Below are 16443 nucleotides of genomic sequence, written 5' to 3'. Positions count from 1 at the left end.
CTTCTTATAAGAACACCAGTCATAATGGATTAAGGTCTACATTTATGGTCTCATTTTACATTAATCACCTCCTTAAAGGTCCTATCTCCAATACAGTCACATTCTAAGGTACTGGGGGTTAGTACTTAAACATATAAATTTGGGGGAGGCACAGTTCAGCCCATTACACCTTCCCACCATTAGCAAATAGAAGGCCAGACAACATATATGTAATAGTTATTTTCAGATGTTGGATAGCAGGTAGCACAGAAATGTTCCCTCTGAGAGAAGAGAAATAACTGTGGTAGACTCTGCTATGGACCGAGTTTTCTTCCTAGAGGCCCATTCCAGTTTCCAAACCAGGATGGTACATATGGGGTAAAATTCCAGGAGGGCTTGCAAAGAATGATGAGCGTGCTGTAAACAGAATACTTCTCAGAAATCACACTAGGTAGGCAGACCTTCTAGCTCTGACTATTCATAGATTTTTCATTTATCACTTGGGCATTCAGTAGAAACCCTAAAAGGCCCACAAGTTTAGTAGGGCTAAACAATTCCTAAAGTAATAGGTACTCTTAAAAATTGCCTAAAACAAGTCTCAACAAACCAAAGCTAATAGATGAGTGAATTAATACTGCCATAATAAAGCTCATAATTCTTTAAAGGAGAATAGCAAAATTCAGACACTCATGAACATAACATTCACAACATCCAAGATCTGCTCCAAATTTGTGAGGCATGACATTATGTAAGAAAATGTGAACCAAAAATTTTTTTTAAATGATCACTAAAAACAGACACAGAAATGATAGAGGTGATGAAATTTAGACAAGTACACCTGATTTTATTATGCCCAAGGATTAAAGTAAAACATGTACAAAATAATGAGAAATGGAAAATATGAAAGAACCAAATGATATATCTACAAAATAAAAATATCTGTAATTTAATTATTCACTGGATGGGATAATCAGCAGGAAGACATTCTGGAAGAAAATAGCAGTAAACTTAAAGATAGAGGGATAGAAACAACTCAGATATAAGCATGGGGTGGGGGTTGGGGGGAGACTAAATACTAAAAAAGGAAGAGCACTAATAATGATCCATGGAAAAACAAGTGTTCAAAATATAGTGGATGAAAATTTTGTCAATATGATGACAGCTTTACATCCAAAAATTCAGTAAACAAAATCCAAGCAAAATAAACACAATGAGACCACACCAAGGCATATTCTAATCAAACTGCTGACAAGCAGTAATAAAGGGAAAATTTTTTTAAAGTTGACTGAAAAGAAATGCCTCATTAAAGACAGAGGAACAAAGATAAGAATGACTGTAGTTTTCTTTTGTGAAACTATACAAGCCAGAGAATAATTGATACCATTTTTAAAGTTGAGAGAGGGAAAGCAAAAACCCAACTAGAGTTAGCCCAGAGAAAATATCTGTCAAAAATGAAGTGAAAATCAAGATTTATTCAGAAAAAATAATTGAGAAAAATTTTCACTAGAGTAAATAGTAATTTTTCAGAAAAAAAATTCTTCAGACATAAGAATTGTCCATTCAAGATAGAGACTTGAATCTATAACAAAGCAACACATAGCAACACACTATAATACACAGGCAAATAAAGACTTTTTTCATATTAAAAATTCCCTGAAATTTGAATTTTTAAAGTAAGCTTTGGGGCCTCCCTGGTGGCGCAGTGGTTGAGAGTCCGCCTGCCGATGCAGGGGACACGGGTTCGTGCCCCGGTCTGGGAGGATCCCACATGCCGCGGAGCGGCTGGGCCCGTGAGCCATGGCCGCTGGGCCTGCGCGTCCGGAGCCTGTGCTCCGCAATGGGAGAGGCCACAGCAGTGAGAGGCCCACATACCGCAAAAAGAAAAAATAAAAAAAAAAAAAAAAAAAAAAAAAAAAATAAAGTAAGCTTTGTGCGATCTTCTTCTTCCTTGCCAAAAAAGAAGTGGAAGACTGGGCTAAAAGAAATGCTCCCATCCAGTCCTCTGGTCTGTGGGGGCACAAACCTGCCTCCCTAAGTCCACTGGCACTTCTCCCCTCCCCAAACCAGTCTGTACAGGTGTTCTTCACTTTACACAAAAGATACTTCAACCAAATAAAGTCAATTTCTCTAAAATGATAAATAAATAAATTTCTGAATAAATCTGTATTTCAACTTCATTTTTGATATAAAATTAGAAAAAACATTGGTCTTCAATCCTTATCTTATCCCATATGCAACAATTACCTTAAAATGAAACAAAGACCTAGACATAAAAGCTAAAACTGTAAAACTTCTGGAAGTTGCCATAGACATTATGCTTATGAAATTGGGATAGGCCAAGATTTTCTACACAGGAAACCTAAAGTATATACCATAAAAGGAAAAAAATCAATAGAAATTCATCAAAATTGAAATATTTGGCTCTTACCATGGCATCATGGAAAAAATAAAAAATCAAACACTGAACTATGGGAGAAAATATTTGTAACACATTTAACTAACAATGGCTTGTGTTCAGAATATATTAAGAATTCTTGCAATTTAAAAATAAGGAAACAAAACATAATAAAAACGGGCCAAGAGTTTGAGTAGACACTTCACACAAGAAGATATTGAGAGGAGGACCTTCAGAATGGCAGAGGAGTAAGACGTGGAGATCATCTTCCTCCCCACAAATACATCAAAAATACATCTACATGTGAACAGTTACTACAGAACACCTACTGAAAGCTGGCAGAAGACCTCAGACTTCCCAAAAGTCAAGAAAATCACCACATAACTGGGTAGGGCAAAAGAAAAAAGAAAAAACAGAGACAAAAGAATAGGGATGGGACCTGCACCTCGGGGAGGGAGCTGTGAAGGAGGAAAGGTTTCCACACACTAGGAAGCCCCTTCACTGGTGGAGATGGTGGGGGGAATGTTCAGAGCCACAGAGGAGAGGGCAGCAACAGGGCTGCAGAGGGAAAAGTGGAGAGATTCCCACACAGAGGATCAGTGCCAACCAGCACTCACCAGCCCAAGAGGCTTGTCTGCTCACCCGCCGGGGTGGGCAGGGGCTGGGAGCTGAGGCTTGGGCTTTGAAGGTCAGATCCCAGGAAGAGGACTGGAGCTGGCTGCATGAACACAGCCTGAAGGGGACTGGTGCACCACAGTTAGCTGGGAGGGAGTCCGGGAAAAAGTCTGGACCTGCCTAAGAGTCAAGAGACCGTTGTTCCTGGGTGCGTGAGGAGAGGGGATTCAGAGCACCTCCTAAACGAACTCCAGAGACGGGCACGAGCTGCAGCTATCAGCGTGGATACCAAGACAGGCATGAAACGCTAAGGCTGCTGTTGCAGCCACCAAGAATCCTGTGTGCAAGCACAGGTCACTATCCACACCTCCCCTCTGGGAGCCTGTGCAGCCCGCCGCTGCCAGGGTCCTGGGATCCAGGGACAACTTCCCTGGGAGAACACATGGCATGCCTCAGGCTGTTGCAATGTTATGGTGGCCTCTGCTGCCGCAGGCTTGCCCTGCATTCCGTACCCCTTCCTCCCCCTGGCCTGAGTGAGCCAGAGCCCCCTAATCAGGTGCTCCTTTAACCCCATCCTGTCTGAGCGAAGAACAGACGCCCTCCGGCGACCTACACGCAGAGGTGGGGCCAAATCCAAAGCTGAACCCCAGGAGCTGTGCGAACAAAGAAGAGAAAGGGAAATCTCTCCCAGCAGCCTCAGGAGCAGAGGATTAAATCTCCACAATCAACTTGATGTACCTGCATCTGTGGAATACCTGAATAGACAACGAATCATCCCAAAATTGAGGCGGTGGACTTTGGGAGCAACTGTAGACTTGGGGTTTGCTGTATGCAACAGACTAGTTTCTGATTGTTTTGTTTATCTTAGTATAGTTTTTAGTGCTTGTTATCATTGGTGGATTTGTTTATTGGTTTGGTTGCTCTCTTCTTTTTTTAATTATATTATCTTAATAATATTTTAGTATTTTTTATTTTAATAATTTTATTAGTTTATATTTTCCTTCTATTTTTTCTTCCTTTTCTTCTGGGCCGTGTGGCTGACAGGGTCTTGGTGCTCCGGCCAGCTGTCAGTCCTGAGCCTCTGAGGTTGGAGAGCCAAGTTCAGGACATTGGACCATGAAAGACCTCTCAGCCCCATGTAATATCAAACGGTGAGAGCTCTCCCAGAGACCTCAGTCTCAACATTAAGACCCAGCACCACTCAATGACCGGCAAGCTCCAGTGCTCGACACCCCATGCTAAACAACTAGCAAGACAGAAACAGAAGCCCACCTGTTAGCAAAGAGGCTGCCTAAAATCATAGTAAGTTCAGATAAACCCCAAAACACACCACAGGATATGGTCCTGCTCACCATAAAGACAAGATCCAGCCTCATCCACCAGAACACAGGCACCAGTCCCCTCCACTAGGAAGCCTACACAACCCACTGAACCAACCTTAGCCACTGCAGACAGACACCAAAAACAACAGGAAATACGAACCTGCAGCCTGCGAAAAGGAGACCCCAAACACAGTAAGTTAAGCAAAATGAGAAGACAGAGAAACACACAGCAGATGAAGGAGCAAGGCAAAAACCCACCAGACCTGAAAGGTGGGTTTCTGAACAATAGGCAGTCTACCTGAAAAAGAATTCAGAATAATGAGAATAAAGATGATCTAAAATCTTGGAAATAGAATGGAGAAAATACAAGAAACGTTTAACAAGGACCTAGAAGAACTAAAGACCAAACAAAGAATGATGAACAACACAATAAATGAAATTAAAAATTCTCTAGAAGGGATCAATAGTAGAATAACTGAGGCAGAAGAACAGATAAGTGACCTAGAAGATAAAATAGTGGAAATAACTATTGCAGAGCAGAATAAAGAAAAAAGAATGAAAAGAATTGAGGACAGTCTCAGAGACCTCAGGGACAACATTAAACGCACCAACATTCAAATTATAGGGGTCCCAGAAGAAGAAGAGAAAAAGAAAGGGACTGAGAAAATATTTGAAGAGATTATAGTTGAAAACTTCCCTAATATGGGTAAGGAAATAGTTAATCAAGTCCAGGAAGCACAGAGAGTCCCATACTGGATAAATCAAAGGAGAAACATGCCAAGACACACATTAATCAAACTATCAAAAATTAAATACAAAGAAAAAATATTAAAAGCAGCAAGGGAAAAACAACAAATAACACACAAGGGAATCCCCATAAGGTTAATAGCTGATCTTTCAGCAGAATCTCTGCAAGCCAGAAGGGAGTGTCAGAACATATTTAAAGTGATGAAGGAGAAAAACCTACAACCAAGATTACTCTACCCAGCAAGAATCTCATTCAGATTTCACAGAGAAATTAAAACCTTTACAGACAAGCAAAAGCTAAGAGAATTCAGCACCACCAAACCAGCTTTACAACAAATGCTAAAGGAACTTCTCTAGACAGGAAACACAAGCAAAGGAAGAGACCTACAATAACGAACCCAAAACAATTAAGAAAATGGTAACAGGAACATACATATCAATAATTACCTTAAATGTACATGGATTAAATGTTCCAACCAAAAGTCATAGACTGGCTGAATGGATGCAAAAACAAGACCCGTAAATATGCTGTCTACAAGAGACCCACCTCAGACCTAGGGACACATACAGACTGAAAGTGAAGGGATGGAAAAAGATATTCCATGCAAATGGAAATCAAAAGAAAGCTGGAGTAGCAATTCTCATATCAGACAAAATAGGCTTTAAAACAAAGACTATTACAAGAGACAAAGAAGGACACTACATAGTGATCAAGGGATCAATCCAAGAAGATATAACAATTGTAAATATTTATGCACCCAACATAGGAGCACCTCAATACATGAGGCAAGTACTAACAGCCATAAAAGGGGAAATCAACAGTAACACATTCATAGTAGGGAACTTTAACACCCCACTTTCACCAATGGACAGATCATCCAAAATGAAAATAAATAAGGAAACACAAGCTTTAAATGATACATTAAACAAGATGGACTTGATATTTATAGGACATTCCATCCAAAAACAACAGAATACACATTCTTCTCAAGTGCTCATGGAACATTCTCCAGAATAGATCATATCTTGGGTCACAAATCAAGCCTTGGTAAATTTAAGAAAATTGAAATTGTATCAAGTATCTTTTCTGACCACAATGCTATGAGACTAGATATCAATTACAGGAAAAAATCTGTAAAAAATACAAACACATGGAGGCTAAACAACACACTACTTAATAACCAAGATCACTGAAGAAATCAAAGAGGAAATCAAAAAAACCTAGAAACAAATGACAACAAAAACACGACAACCCAAAACCTATGGGATACACCAAAAGCAGTTCTAAGAGGGAAGTTTATAGCAATACAATCCTACCTCAAGAAACAAAAAAAACCTCAAATAAAGAACCTAACCTTACACATAAAGCAATTAGAGAAAGAAGAACAAAAAACCTCTAAAGTTAGCAGAAGGAAAGAAATCACAAAGATCAGATCAGAAATAAATGAAAAAGAAACGAAGGAAACGATTGCAAAGATCAATAAAACTAAAAGCTGGTTCTTTGAGAAGATAAACAACATTGATAAACCATTAGCCAGACTCATCAAAAAGGGAGAAGACTCAAATCAGTAAAGTCAGCTTAGAAATGAAAAAGGAGAACAACTGACACTGCAGAAATACAAAGGATCATGAGAGATTACTACAAGCAACTCTATGCCAATAAAATGGACAATCTGGAAGAAATGGACAAATTATTAGAAATGCACAACCTTCCGAGACTGAACCAGGAAGAAATAGAAAATATGAACAGACCAATCACAAGCACTGAAATTGAAACTGTGATTAAAAATCTTCCAACAAGCAAAAGCCCAGGACCAGATGGCTTCACAGGCGAATTCTATCAAACATTTAGAGAAGAGCTAACACCTAACCTTCGCAAACTGTTCCAAAATACAGTGAGAGAGTGGCACTGACATATATATACTACCAAATGTAAAATAGATGGCTAGTGGGAAGCAGCAGCATAGCACAGGGAGATCAGCTCGGTGGTTTGTGACCACCGAGCGGGGTGGGATAGGGAGGGTGAGAGGGAGACGCAAGAGGGAGGGGATATGGGCATATATGTGTACATATAGTTGATTCACTTTGTTATACAGCAGAAACTAACACAGCATTGTAAAGCAGTTATACTCCAATAAAGATGTTTAAAAAAAGTTATTAAAAAGTCCAATAAACATATGAAAAGCTATTCAATATTTGTAGGCATCAGAAAAAATGCAAATTTTTTCTACCTACACACCTTTGAACAAATGGTTTTTAAAAGTGATGACACCAAATGTTGAGGATATATATCTAATAATATATTGGATAATATCTAACATATATTGCTGGTGGGAATGCAAAGTGGTACAATAAATCTTGAAGTACTCAGACTCTTCATGTACACTAAACCATATGCTTACCATATGACCCAGGCATTCTATTTCTAGGTATTTACCCAAGAGAACCAATGTATGTCCTCATAGACTTTTTTTCTGAATGTTCACTGTAGCTTTAATCATAACAGTAAAAAATAGAAACAATTCATATTAATCAATAAGCAAAAAAATGACTCAGTAAATTTTGATGTGTCTAGACAATGGAATACTACTAAACAAGGAAAAGGAAAAAACTACTAAGGGTGGAGAGTGGAGAAAGAGGTGATGCTGAGTAAGCAGAAAGGGGCCTTTTAGGCCAGGGTCAATAATGTATATAGTAGTCTTGGTTCAGTGAAAAGGCACGGAATGTTGTAAGTTGAGATGTGGCAGAATTTTCTTTAAAACAAAGTCATTTTGGCTTTTGGGTCAACAGTGAATTATTGGCATGTGGATTTTAGTCAAGAAAATGAAGAGATAGAAAGGGACATTTTACAGGTACTCTAGTGGGATAACATACAGTCCTCACTTTGGTGGTAACAGGAAACAGTAAAATGGACGAATTTTGAATATATAAACAAAGTTTAATATATGCATGCATATGTGTATCTATATTGTTATAGACATAGATGCAGTTGTACATAGAGAATAAAGATATATAGATATAGATGTGAAAGTACATATAAGTATAGATATAGATATGGGTATAGGTTCTGGAGTTGATAGGCCTTCCTTATGGATTGAATGTGGGTAATCAAAGAGGATGTGGAATCAGATCAGGATGTCTTGAGAATTTGGGACATATGGTTCAATTTAAACATTGTAGAGGGCTTCCCTGGTGGCGCAGTGGTTGAGAGTCCACCTGCCGATGCAGGGGACACGGGTTCATGCCCTGGTCTGGGAAGATCCCACATGCCACAGAGCAGCTGGGCCCGTGAGCCATGGCCGCTGAGCCTGTGCGTCCGGAGCCTGTGCTCCGCGACGGGAGAGGCCACAACAGTGAGAGGCCCGCGTACCGCAGAAGAAAACAAAACAAAACAAAAAAACATTGTAGAATATTGGCAGAAAGTGTGAGAGAGTTAAGATCCTTGTCTCAGGGCTACAGCAACACTTACCAAAAAAGGATATGAGACCAAAACTCAGAACTACCTGAGTAGAATTAGGAAAAAGCTGAATCTATTGCAAGTATCCCAGGGATGGTAACTCTATCAATTCTCCAGAGATATTATCATGGATATATATAATTTGGGTCCCACTTCTAAGATATCAATTGCTTAATCAAATTAAAGATACAGATGAACAGAATAAAATTTTCTTCTATGTGCCTGTGAGTGTCAAAGGGTCTGAAATATAATTAAAACAAATCCACCTAGGACTTGGACTTCTGGAAATACCAGTGTAATTGGAAGCTATTTTTTTCTACTAACCTATGTACAAACAAACAAGCCCACTAAAATTCAGGTAGATACCAAGAAGACCATTTACTCCAGGGTAATAAAAATAAACTCAGACTGGCAAACTGACTGACTGGGGAAATTGGAGAGATCCATGCAAATCTGTAGAATCTCTGCAGAGTCACTAGGCTAAACTAATCAATATTAAGGAGTATTTTCCATGATCCTCAATTTTCATGTGAAGATGGAAATCTTTACTCTCTGGCTACTTGATGAAAACTCAAAACTTATTCTAGAAGTAATGGAATTCAGTGATTTTGAGGTCCCTGGAATGGTTTACTATTTGCTTAGGAAATTAGGAGCACGTTTCTTATCCTCATTTGAGGTAACAAAGACTTAGGGGAAGTTACCTCTTCACAGAAGAAAACAGAAGACATTATGATCCGTAGGCTGTGCATTCTAAATCTAGCTTTTCCACTCACCTAACAAGTACAAGTGGTTTCATATTCTTATCCCTCAATTCCATCATTTATGAAATAAAAATATAAAGGTTACTTCCCACAGAAAATTATAAAGATTCTGAGTATTGCTTTAGGAATTAAAACAATAAATGATATTAGTTTCTGTATTTATTAATTTATTTAACATACATTTATGGGGTCCTTTCTATGTGCAGGTCAAATTTTATGGTGATGATCAAGATAAAAAAGTCCCCATTCATGAGTATAATTACATTCAAGTAGGAGAAATAGACAATAATCAGCATTGAAGTCAACACAAATACAATGGAGAAATATAAAGATAGTGAACTAAAGAGTTATAAAAGTGAATGGATGAAATGAAGTTAAACTCCCACTTCACATCATAATGCAAAATAAATTCCAGGTGGATTATGGAAGAGCAATTTTAGAAGTAAACCTTGGAGGCTACATGTAAAAGCTAAGGGTTGGGGGAGACTTCTCAAAGAAGAATGGAAATGCATAAGCTGTATAAAACAACAACAACAAAAAAAACAACATAGAGAGTCCTACTGCATAGCACAGGGAACTATATTCAATATCCTGTGATAAACCATAATGGAAAAGAATATGAAAAAGAATGTAGATATATGTATAACTGAATTACTTTGCTGTTCAGCAGAAATTAACATTGTAAATCAACTATAATTCAATAAAATTTTTAAAAATGTAGGGAGACTTTTTGCTATAAAATTTGTAATGACAATGAAAAACTGTTAAATTGATAAGAAGACAAAATGAAATAGAACCTTAGACTGGAAAACAATTAAGGATAACTAGTTCACACTAGAGAAAACCCAAATGCCAATAAACATTAAAAAAAAAGAATGTGATATTTAAGATAAGCTGGTCATGATTGTCCTTGCAAACAAAACTTGAATAAGATGAAGGATTAAGTCAGGCAGCCATCCAGTGAATGAATACACCAGGTGGAGTGAAGAGTTAAACCAACAGTCTTGAAATAGAAGCCACACTGGTGTCTTCAAGAATAGCTAACCCCTTAAGCCAGTGTGTGATTGATTATAGGGGACCAGAAAGGCGGCAGGAAGATCCGTTTGCAGTTAATTACAATAATTAAGATGAGTGATGATGGGGGCTTCAATTCAGGTAGTGGGATGGTATGAGGGGAATCACTCATATTTTGAATGCTTTTTCTAAAATTAGAAGAAGCAAGTTGCTTATGGATTGGATTCCATTTGTGAAAGATACAGAAATACAGCTTACTTAGCAGATATGTGAGTTTAACCAAATTGCAAATCATTTAGTAGGAGAGAGACTTTAGCTGACCTCACAAAGGAATATTCGGGATTAAATCTGATAGTTTCTAAGAATTTCTAGGGAATTAAAATGTTTAGTAGACATGATATATAAAAACTAAATGTAGAATTTCTTACAATGCTCTACAATTTTAAAAAATAGGTAATTATGCCATTGATATAAATTACTTTAAAATAACTAGAATAAGCATAAGGAAAAAAATCAATATTCATAAATCTAGTTCCCAGATACAACTATTAAGAAATGGATAGACAGGTAATCTATAGATAAAAGTACACCTTAATATTTTTAGGCATTTGTTTTGAAAAATAAATGTAAAATATAAATGCAAGTAGACACACACATAAATGTTTAAAATGGATAATATTCAACCCATTAGTACATTTATCTATGCACTTCTCTATTCATATTGCTTATTAAACTTATATAAGTTAATTAACAACTTGGCAGTTTTTATTGTCAGTGTAATCAAAGAAAGGACTCATTCTCATCGTCTTCCCCCGTCCTCCATTTCCATATGCGGAACCTAACAAAGTGCTCTGCAGACAGAATAACTTTAATGAGGACAAAGTAACGGATAAATTGAGACAACTTTGACTCTAGTAGAAGACGAGAAAAGAAAAATTTTATCATAGCCAGTTTTTCCTTGCTATCATTGACTTGACCTGAGAAATTCATTGTCCCATGAAAATTTTAAAAACCCTGCAGGGCTTCCCTGGTGGCACAGTGGTTGGGGGTCCGCCTGCCGATGCAGGGGATGCGGGTTCGTGCCCCGGTTCGGGAGGATCCCACATGCCGTGGAGTGGCTGGGCCTGTGAGCCATGGCCGCGGAGCCTGTGCTCCACAACGGGAGAGGCCACGGCAGTGAGAGGCCCGTGTACAGCAAAGGGAAAAAGAAAAAAAAAACAAAAAACCCTGCAGACCTTGAGGGAGGAATTTCATCAAATGCTTCTGTTTGAGTAATAGCACATACAAACAGAATACATGCATCTGTGAAATATTAAATATCAATGGCATGTATAGTTATTCCAAAGTCATTCATTTTATATAAGATGTTAGGCCTTGATCCTCCTTCCAATTTAACTTTGCCACTCTGCTCCTGACAGAATTTGTTTTTTCAAGTAATGGCTATACATGTGGATATAACAGCATTGTAGATTTTAGCTTTACACTGCATGCGTTACCCAAGTCAGACTCACAATGAGTTAAAGAAAACAGTATTTATAAAATACAATATTTTGGTTTTTTAGTTAAGTATTCATTTTTGTGTACTTGTTGTGTTATGTGTATATGTGATTAGCCATTATAAAAAAAAAGAGAGACTAAGCTAAAATTTTTGTAAGTTTTAACTGGAGTAAAATTAACATCATGCATGAAGAGTCAGAGTTGAGCAAACACAGTGCTCTGTAGTACAGTAAGGAACTGGACAGTCACTGGAGAGTTTTGAGGGCTGGGTTTGAATCCTATTTTCATTTTGTGATATTTGACAACTTACTCAAAGAACTGAAGTTTCTTCACCTTAACATGATATAAGTAATTAGCCCAAAGACAACAAGATTAAAATATTAAGTGCATAAATACTTCCAATTCATCTAGCAAACATTTGATAAATGTAAGCATGAATGAATTCAAATGCAGGCAAGGCTTCCTGAAGAAGGTAAAATGACTTATGGCCTTAAGGATGATTAGGGGTTCGCTTGGTCATTAAAAGGATTGTGGAAAGAAGGCATTCTAGACATGAACAAAGGAACAAACATAAAGTTTAGAATATTAGGTTACAGTCATAGGTAGGAGCCTTGCTTAGAATGTCTTTCCAGAAAGAACATGTCATTAGACGTATTAAGTTAATAAACCAAAGTTATACAGCTATGTAATATAAAAGGAAAAGATGATAAATAAGATGACTTTATTTATTTTGAAGTGATGACCTTATTTATCCTATCTTTAGCAATACTCTTGGACCTGATATTAGAGCCCTAATGTTTAGAAATTAATGGGACAAGATTTTGATGTTTCTTTTTTTCTGTTAATATTCTGAGGATTCTTGAAAAATGTGTCAGTCTGTACAGATTCTAAGTGATGAGTAACTGTACCCTTACATCACTCCTGGTCAGGTATATATCCCTTGCTCTCTGTGAATCTAAATTACCCTTTCTTGGACTAGGTAAGACAATTATTCCCAAGTTAAATTAAATCTGTCCAGCAATTTTGTATTGTGTTCCTCATCAAGATTTCTTTTTCTCTAATTTTCTGTTTTAACACTAACAGAGGCTTGAGTTTGAATGATGCAGAAATATATTTCCTCAACGATATTTCCACCTGAAGGTCATTTATTTACAGAGACATATTCCGGGTGCTTTGTTAATACTTCAAGACAATTTACTGCTGTTTTCATTGAGAAAATCCCCCCAAAAGTAATGAGAATATGAAAATAAATATACGAAAGTTTGAATAATTATTATAGGAGTTCTTATTGTCTAAATTTGTTTCTTCCAATACATGATGGTGAAATTTCACGGTAATGAAATGAAATATATCATTCATAAACCAATATTGTTCAGTTTGAAGACTCTATAGAATGGCTAAAAAGAGCTGTACATTGATTTCCCCCAATTTTTAATGACTTAAAAACCAGTGAAAAACTGTTCCATAAATAGAGTATCTTTGCCTGTTTGTAAGTTTTATAACGACAAAAAATTTAGCATACTACCAATTGCTGTGTCTCCACTCACTCATTTATTCCTTAATTTATTCAATGCCTCAGGGGCAGTAGGGAATAAGGAAGCACAGCTGGGCTTTGACCAAACTAAGAGACTTTGCATTATCTGTTTAGAACTCACACTTTTTATTTTCCTGTATAGTGGGACAACTGAGATGTTATAACAAAAGGACGACCTGGTCATTTGTTTTTTCTCAGTCATCCCACTCTTGCAGAAGGATGGAAAGTGGATTACTGGGCCTGGAAGTGGGCATGAAGAATAAAACTGATAAAAGTAACACAGATTAAGAGAACATTAGATTTGTCTAAAGGTGAAATAATAAAGCCTTTATAAAATACGGTAGTGAGAGAATGAGATGAGAATACTTCAGAATGACAAGCAGAATTGAAAACACTTATTTCATAGAAATTATATTGTTTGGAGCTGTGAAATGAGAGGAAGAACAAGTTTTGTGTTGTCTTCCCCCTTCAAACAACAGATGATAATATTTACAGACCTATGGAACCACACTGTTTATTTATTCTACGAGATTGTGAGGAAGGATTTAGTTGTGGAATCAAATATCTTGATGCTTCATGAATAATGATTTGAAAATCTTAAATTCTTAGGCTGTGAAAGATAAAGGTTTCACTTGATCATGTAAGAATGAAACTAAGGTGAGATAAGTTGGATGGGTCAGGAGACAATGTCATCACACCTTTCATGAACTTTCTTCTTTAAACTGCAATATGACTTCACTGAAGTGGTGGTTTTGTAAATTCAATCACACTTGAATGTGGTTTGAATTCTGAGTGTGTCACCCAGCTTACGGGTATCAATTCTTTAGGACACACAAGATGAGAATCTCGATGCAAATTTGCAAGAACTGAAAACTTTTAAGAGAGGGAGAAGCCAAAGGAGAATAAAAATCTCAACAGATCACGACTCTGCTCATTTCTAAAGACTCAATTCCCATACTGTACATGTGTGTAGATGGTTTCCAATTCTCAAGGAACCAGAATTCACCTGTTGCTGGGTAGTGTGTGTGTACATATTACCATCTCTGGAAGATAGAGTAGTATGGTCCCATATCCTCAATGTAACCAGTAACAGAAATAGCAGACAACCCAAGGAATTACAGAGTAGCACAAAGGCAACTGTATTTTATTTCACTTCTGAGTATTATGTTCATCTGCAAAGCAGCACCATGACAGGACAGCACCACTACCATTACTGGTAAAGAGTAACCACTCTCAAAATTTCTCAGTAGTGGTTACCTCCACAGTCCAAATTCTTTGCCTCCATGATAGACAAGATGGAATGGAAACTGGCCATACCAGTTCCTTTAAATTCACGCTATTTAAACACTTGAACTGTTGAAATCAGCTATGGACTCAAGTAAGGCTGAGACAAGTAGCTTTACACAGAGGAAGGAGAAACATGGAAAATACATCAAGAGGTTGAGGATAAATTTCATGGTAAAAACCAAGATCAGTTCCTGAGTATGTGATCCATCATAGTCTAATACTGAGACAATAGACTGAATTTATGTTTCATGTACTAGTTTTGAGTACAAAGGTTATTCAAAGCTATATGGAACTGTCATCTGAATTGGCATCATGCATATGGGGCATGTCACCTATTAGGGATTTAATTATCAAGTATTTGGAGGTCCAAATAAGAGGGCTGCTTAGCTTTTAATTATTGATATACAATTTTGTAAATGATCTCCTTTGTCTCTAGTATCCTATTTACTCTCATAATTTGGGGGGGAAATCAAGTAGTTTGTAAAGTATTATATTTGTAGTTTAAAAAAAGGGGGGGTTTATCTACTATTTTAAGTAGTCAATTTACTTAAGTTACCTAAGCCCTGATTTCTTCATTTGTAAGCTGAGGGTAATAACACCCAGCCTGTCTCTTTCTTGGCATTGTTTTGGAGACCTTTCAGATATGGAGAAAAAATACTATACAAGCAAGACATCATTGCCATTATTGAATTACTTATCCTCTTTTACATTTCTAAATCTGAATGCCTGAACTTTTATTTAGGGTGCACTGAAGACAATTTTAGCAAGTCCAGAATTCTATAGGCATTTCAGTGTTAGTTCCTATATATGGGGGTGGGGGAGGGGGCTTTTTTTTTTCCTGGAAGTATTGAGACCAGTATTAATCACAAAAAATCATTTGAAGACTTTGAGGTTTTAAGATAAAAACAAGACTATTCATAAGTTGAATGTGTAATTGTGTTACTATCAAGCACAAAACTCTAATTGAAAAGGTATATTTATGCATATGTGTGAGAGGATGTGTGTGTGTATGTATGGACGAGTGTGTGTTTGTGCACATATGTGAGTTTACAGTGTACAGAGAGCCTTTTTAAAGTTGATAATAAGATTGATCTATCATATAAACATCTGCCTATCCCAATTAATATTGCTCTTTTAAAATATATATAGAAATATTTAGGATTGAATATTTGAGAATATCCAAAACTACAGAATAAATATGTAGAATTACTCAGATGGTATAAACCTACTGACAGAGGTCAATCACTACTGTGATTAACTGGTACAGGCACCACCCCACTTTTCGAGATTCACTTTCCGTGCCTTCACTTTTATGAAAGAACTACATTGCACCAGGTTTTGCTAAGTAAAGAAATCTGAAGAGGATTTTCACTTTTACAAGAAAAGGCAAAAATTGAAAGTAGCATTCAGCATTTGTTTTGCAGAGAGCTGTTATACAGGAAGTGTACACCCTGAGCAGTCAGAGTGGCCCCCCAGCTCCTTCCTGGGAACCACACTCAGCATCAAGCGACCATAGCTTTGAATTGTGTCTGTGAGAATCTGTGCTTTATTTCGGTTTATTTTGTGCATCTGTTAGCAAGATATGTCCTAAGATCATTGGTTCTTCGCTTTACACCATTTTGGCTTATGAAAGGTTTCAGAAGAATACTCTACTACTTTCAGATAGTGGGGGAAACCTATAACTAGACTGGCTCAGAATATGAAAATAAACATTTCTAGCTGAATTATGTATGCCCAAAGGAAAATACCATTTTGAACTAAATATATTCCAATGGCCACACCAGTTAAATATTGCATGAGTATCATTCAAAGGTGCTAGTTCAGCAGGAAGCCTG

This window comes from Mesoplodon bidens, assembly GCF_964165515.1.
Source record: "Mesoplodon bidens genome assembly, chromosome: 18".
Taxonomy (NCBI): Eukaryota; Metazoa; Chordata; class Mammalia; order Artiodactyla; family Ziphiidae; genus Mesoplodon; species Mesoplodon bidens.
The sequence above is the reverse complement of the archived record's forward strand: the minus strand, read 5'-3'. Positions refer to the sequence as shown.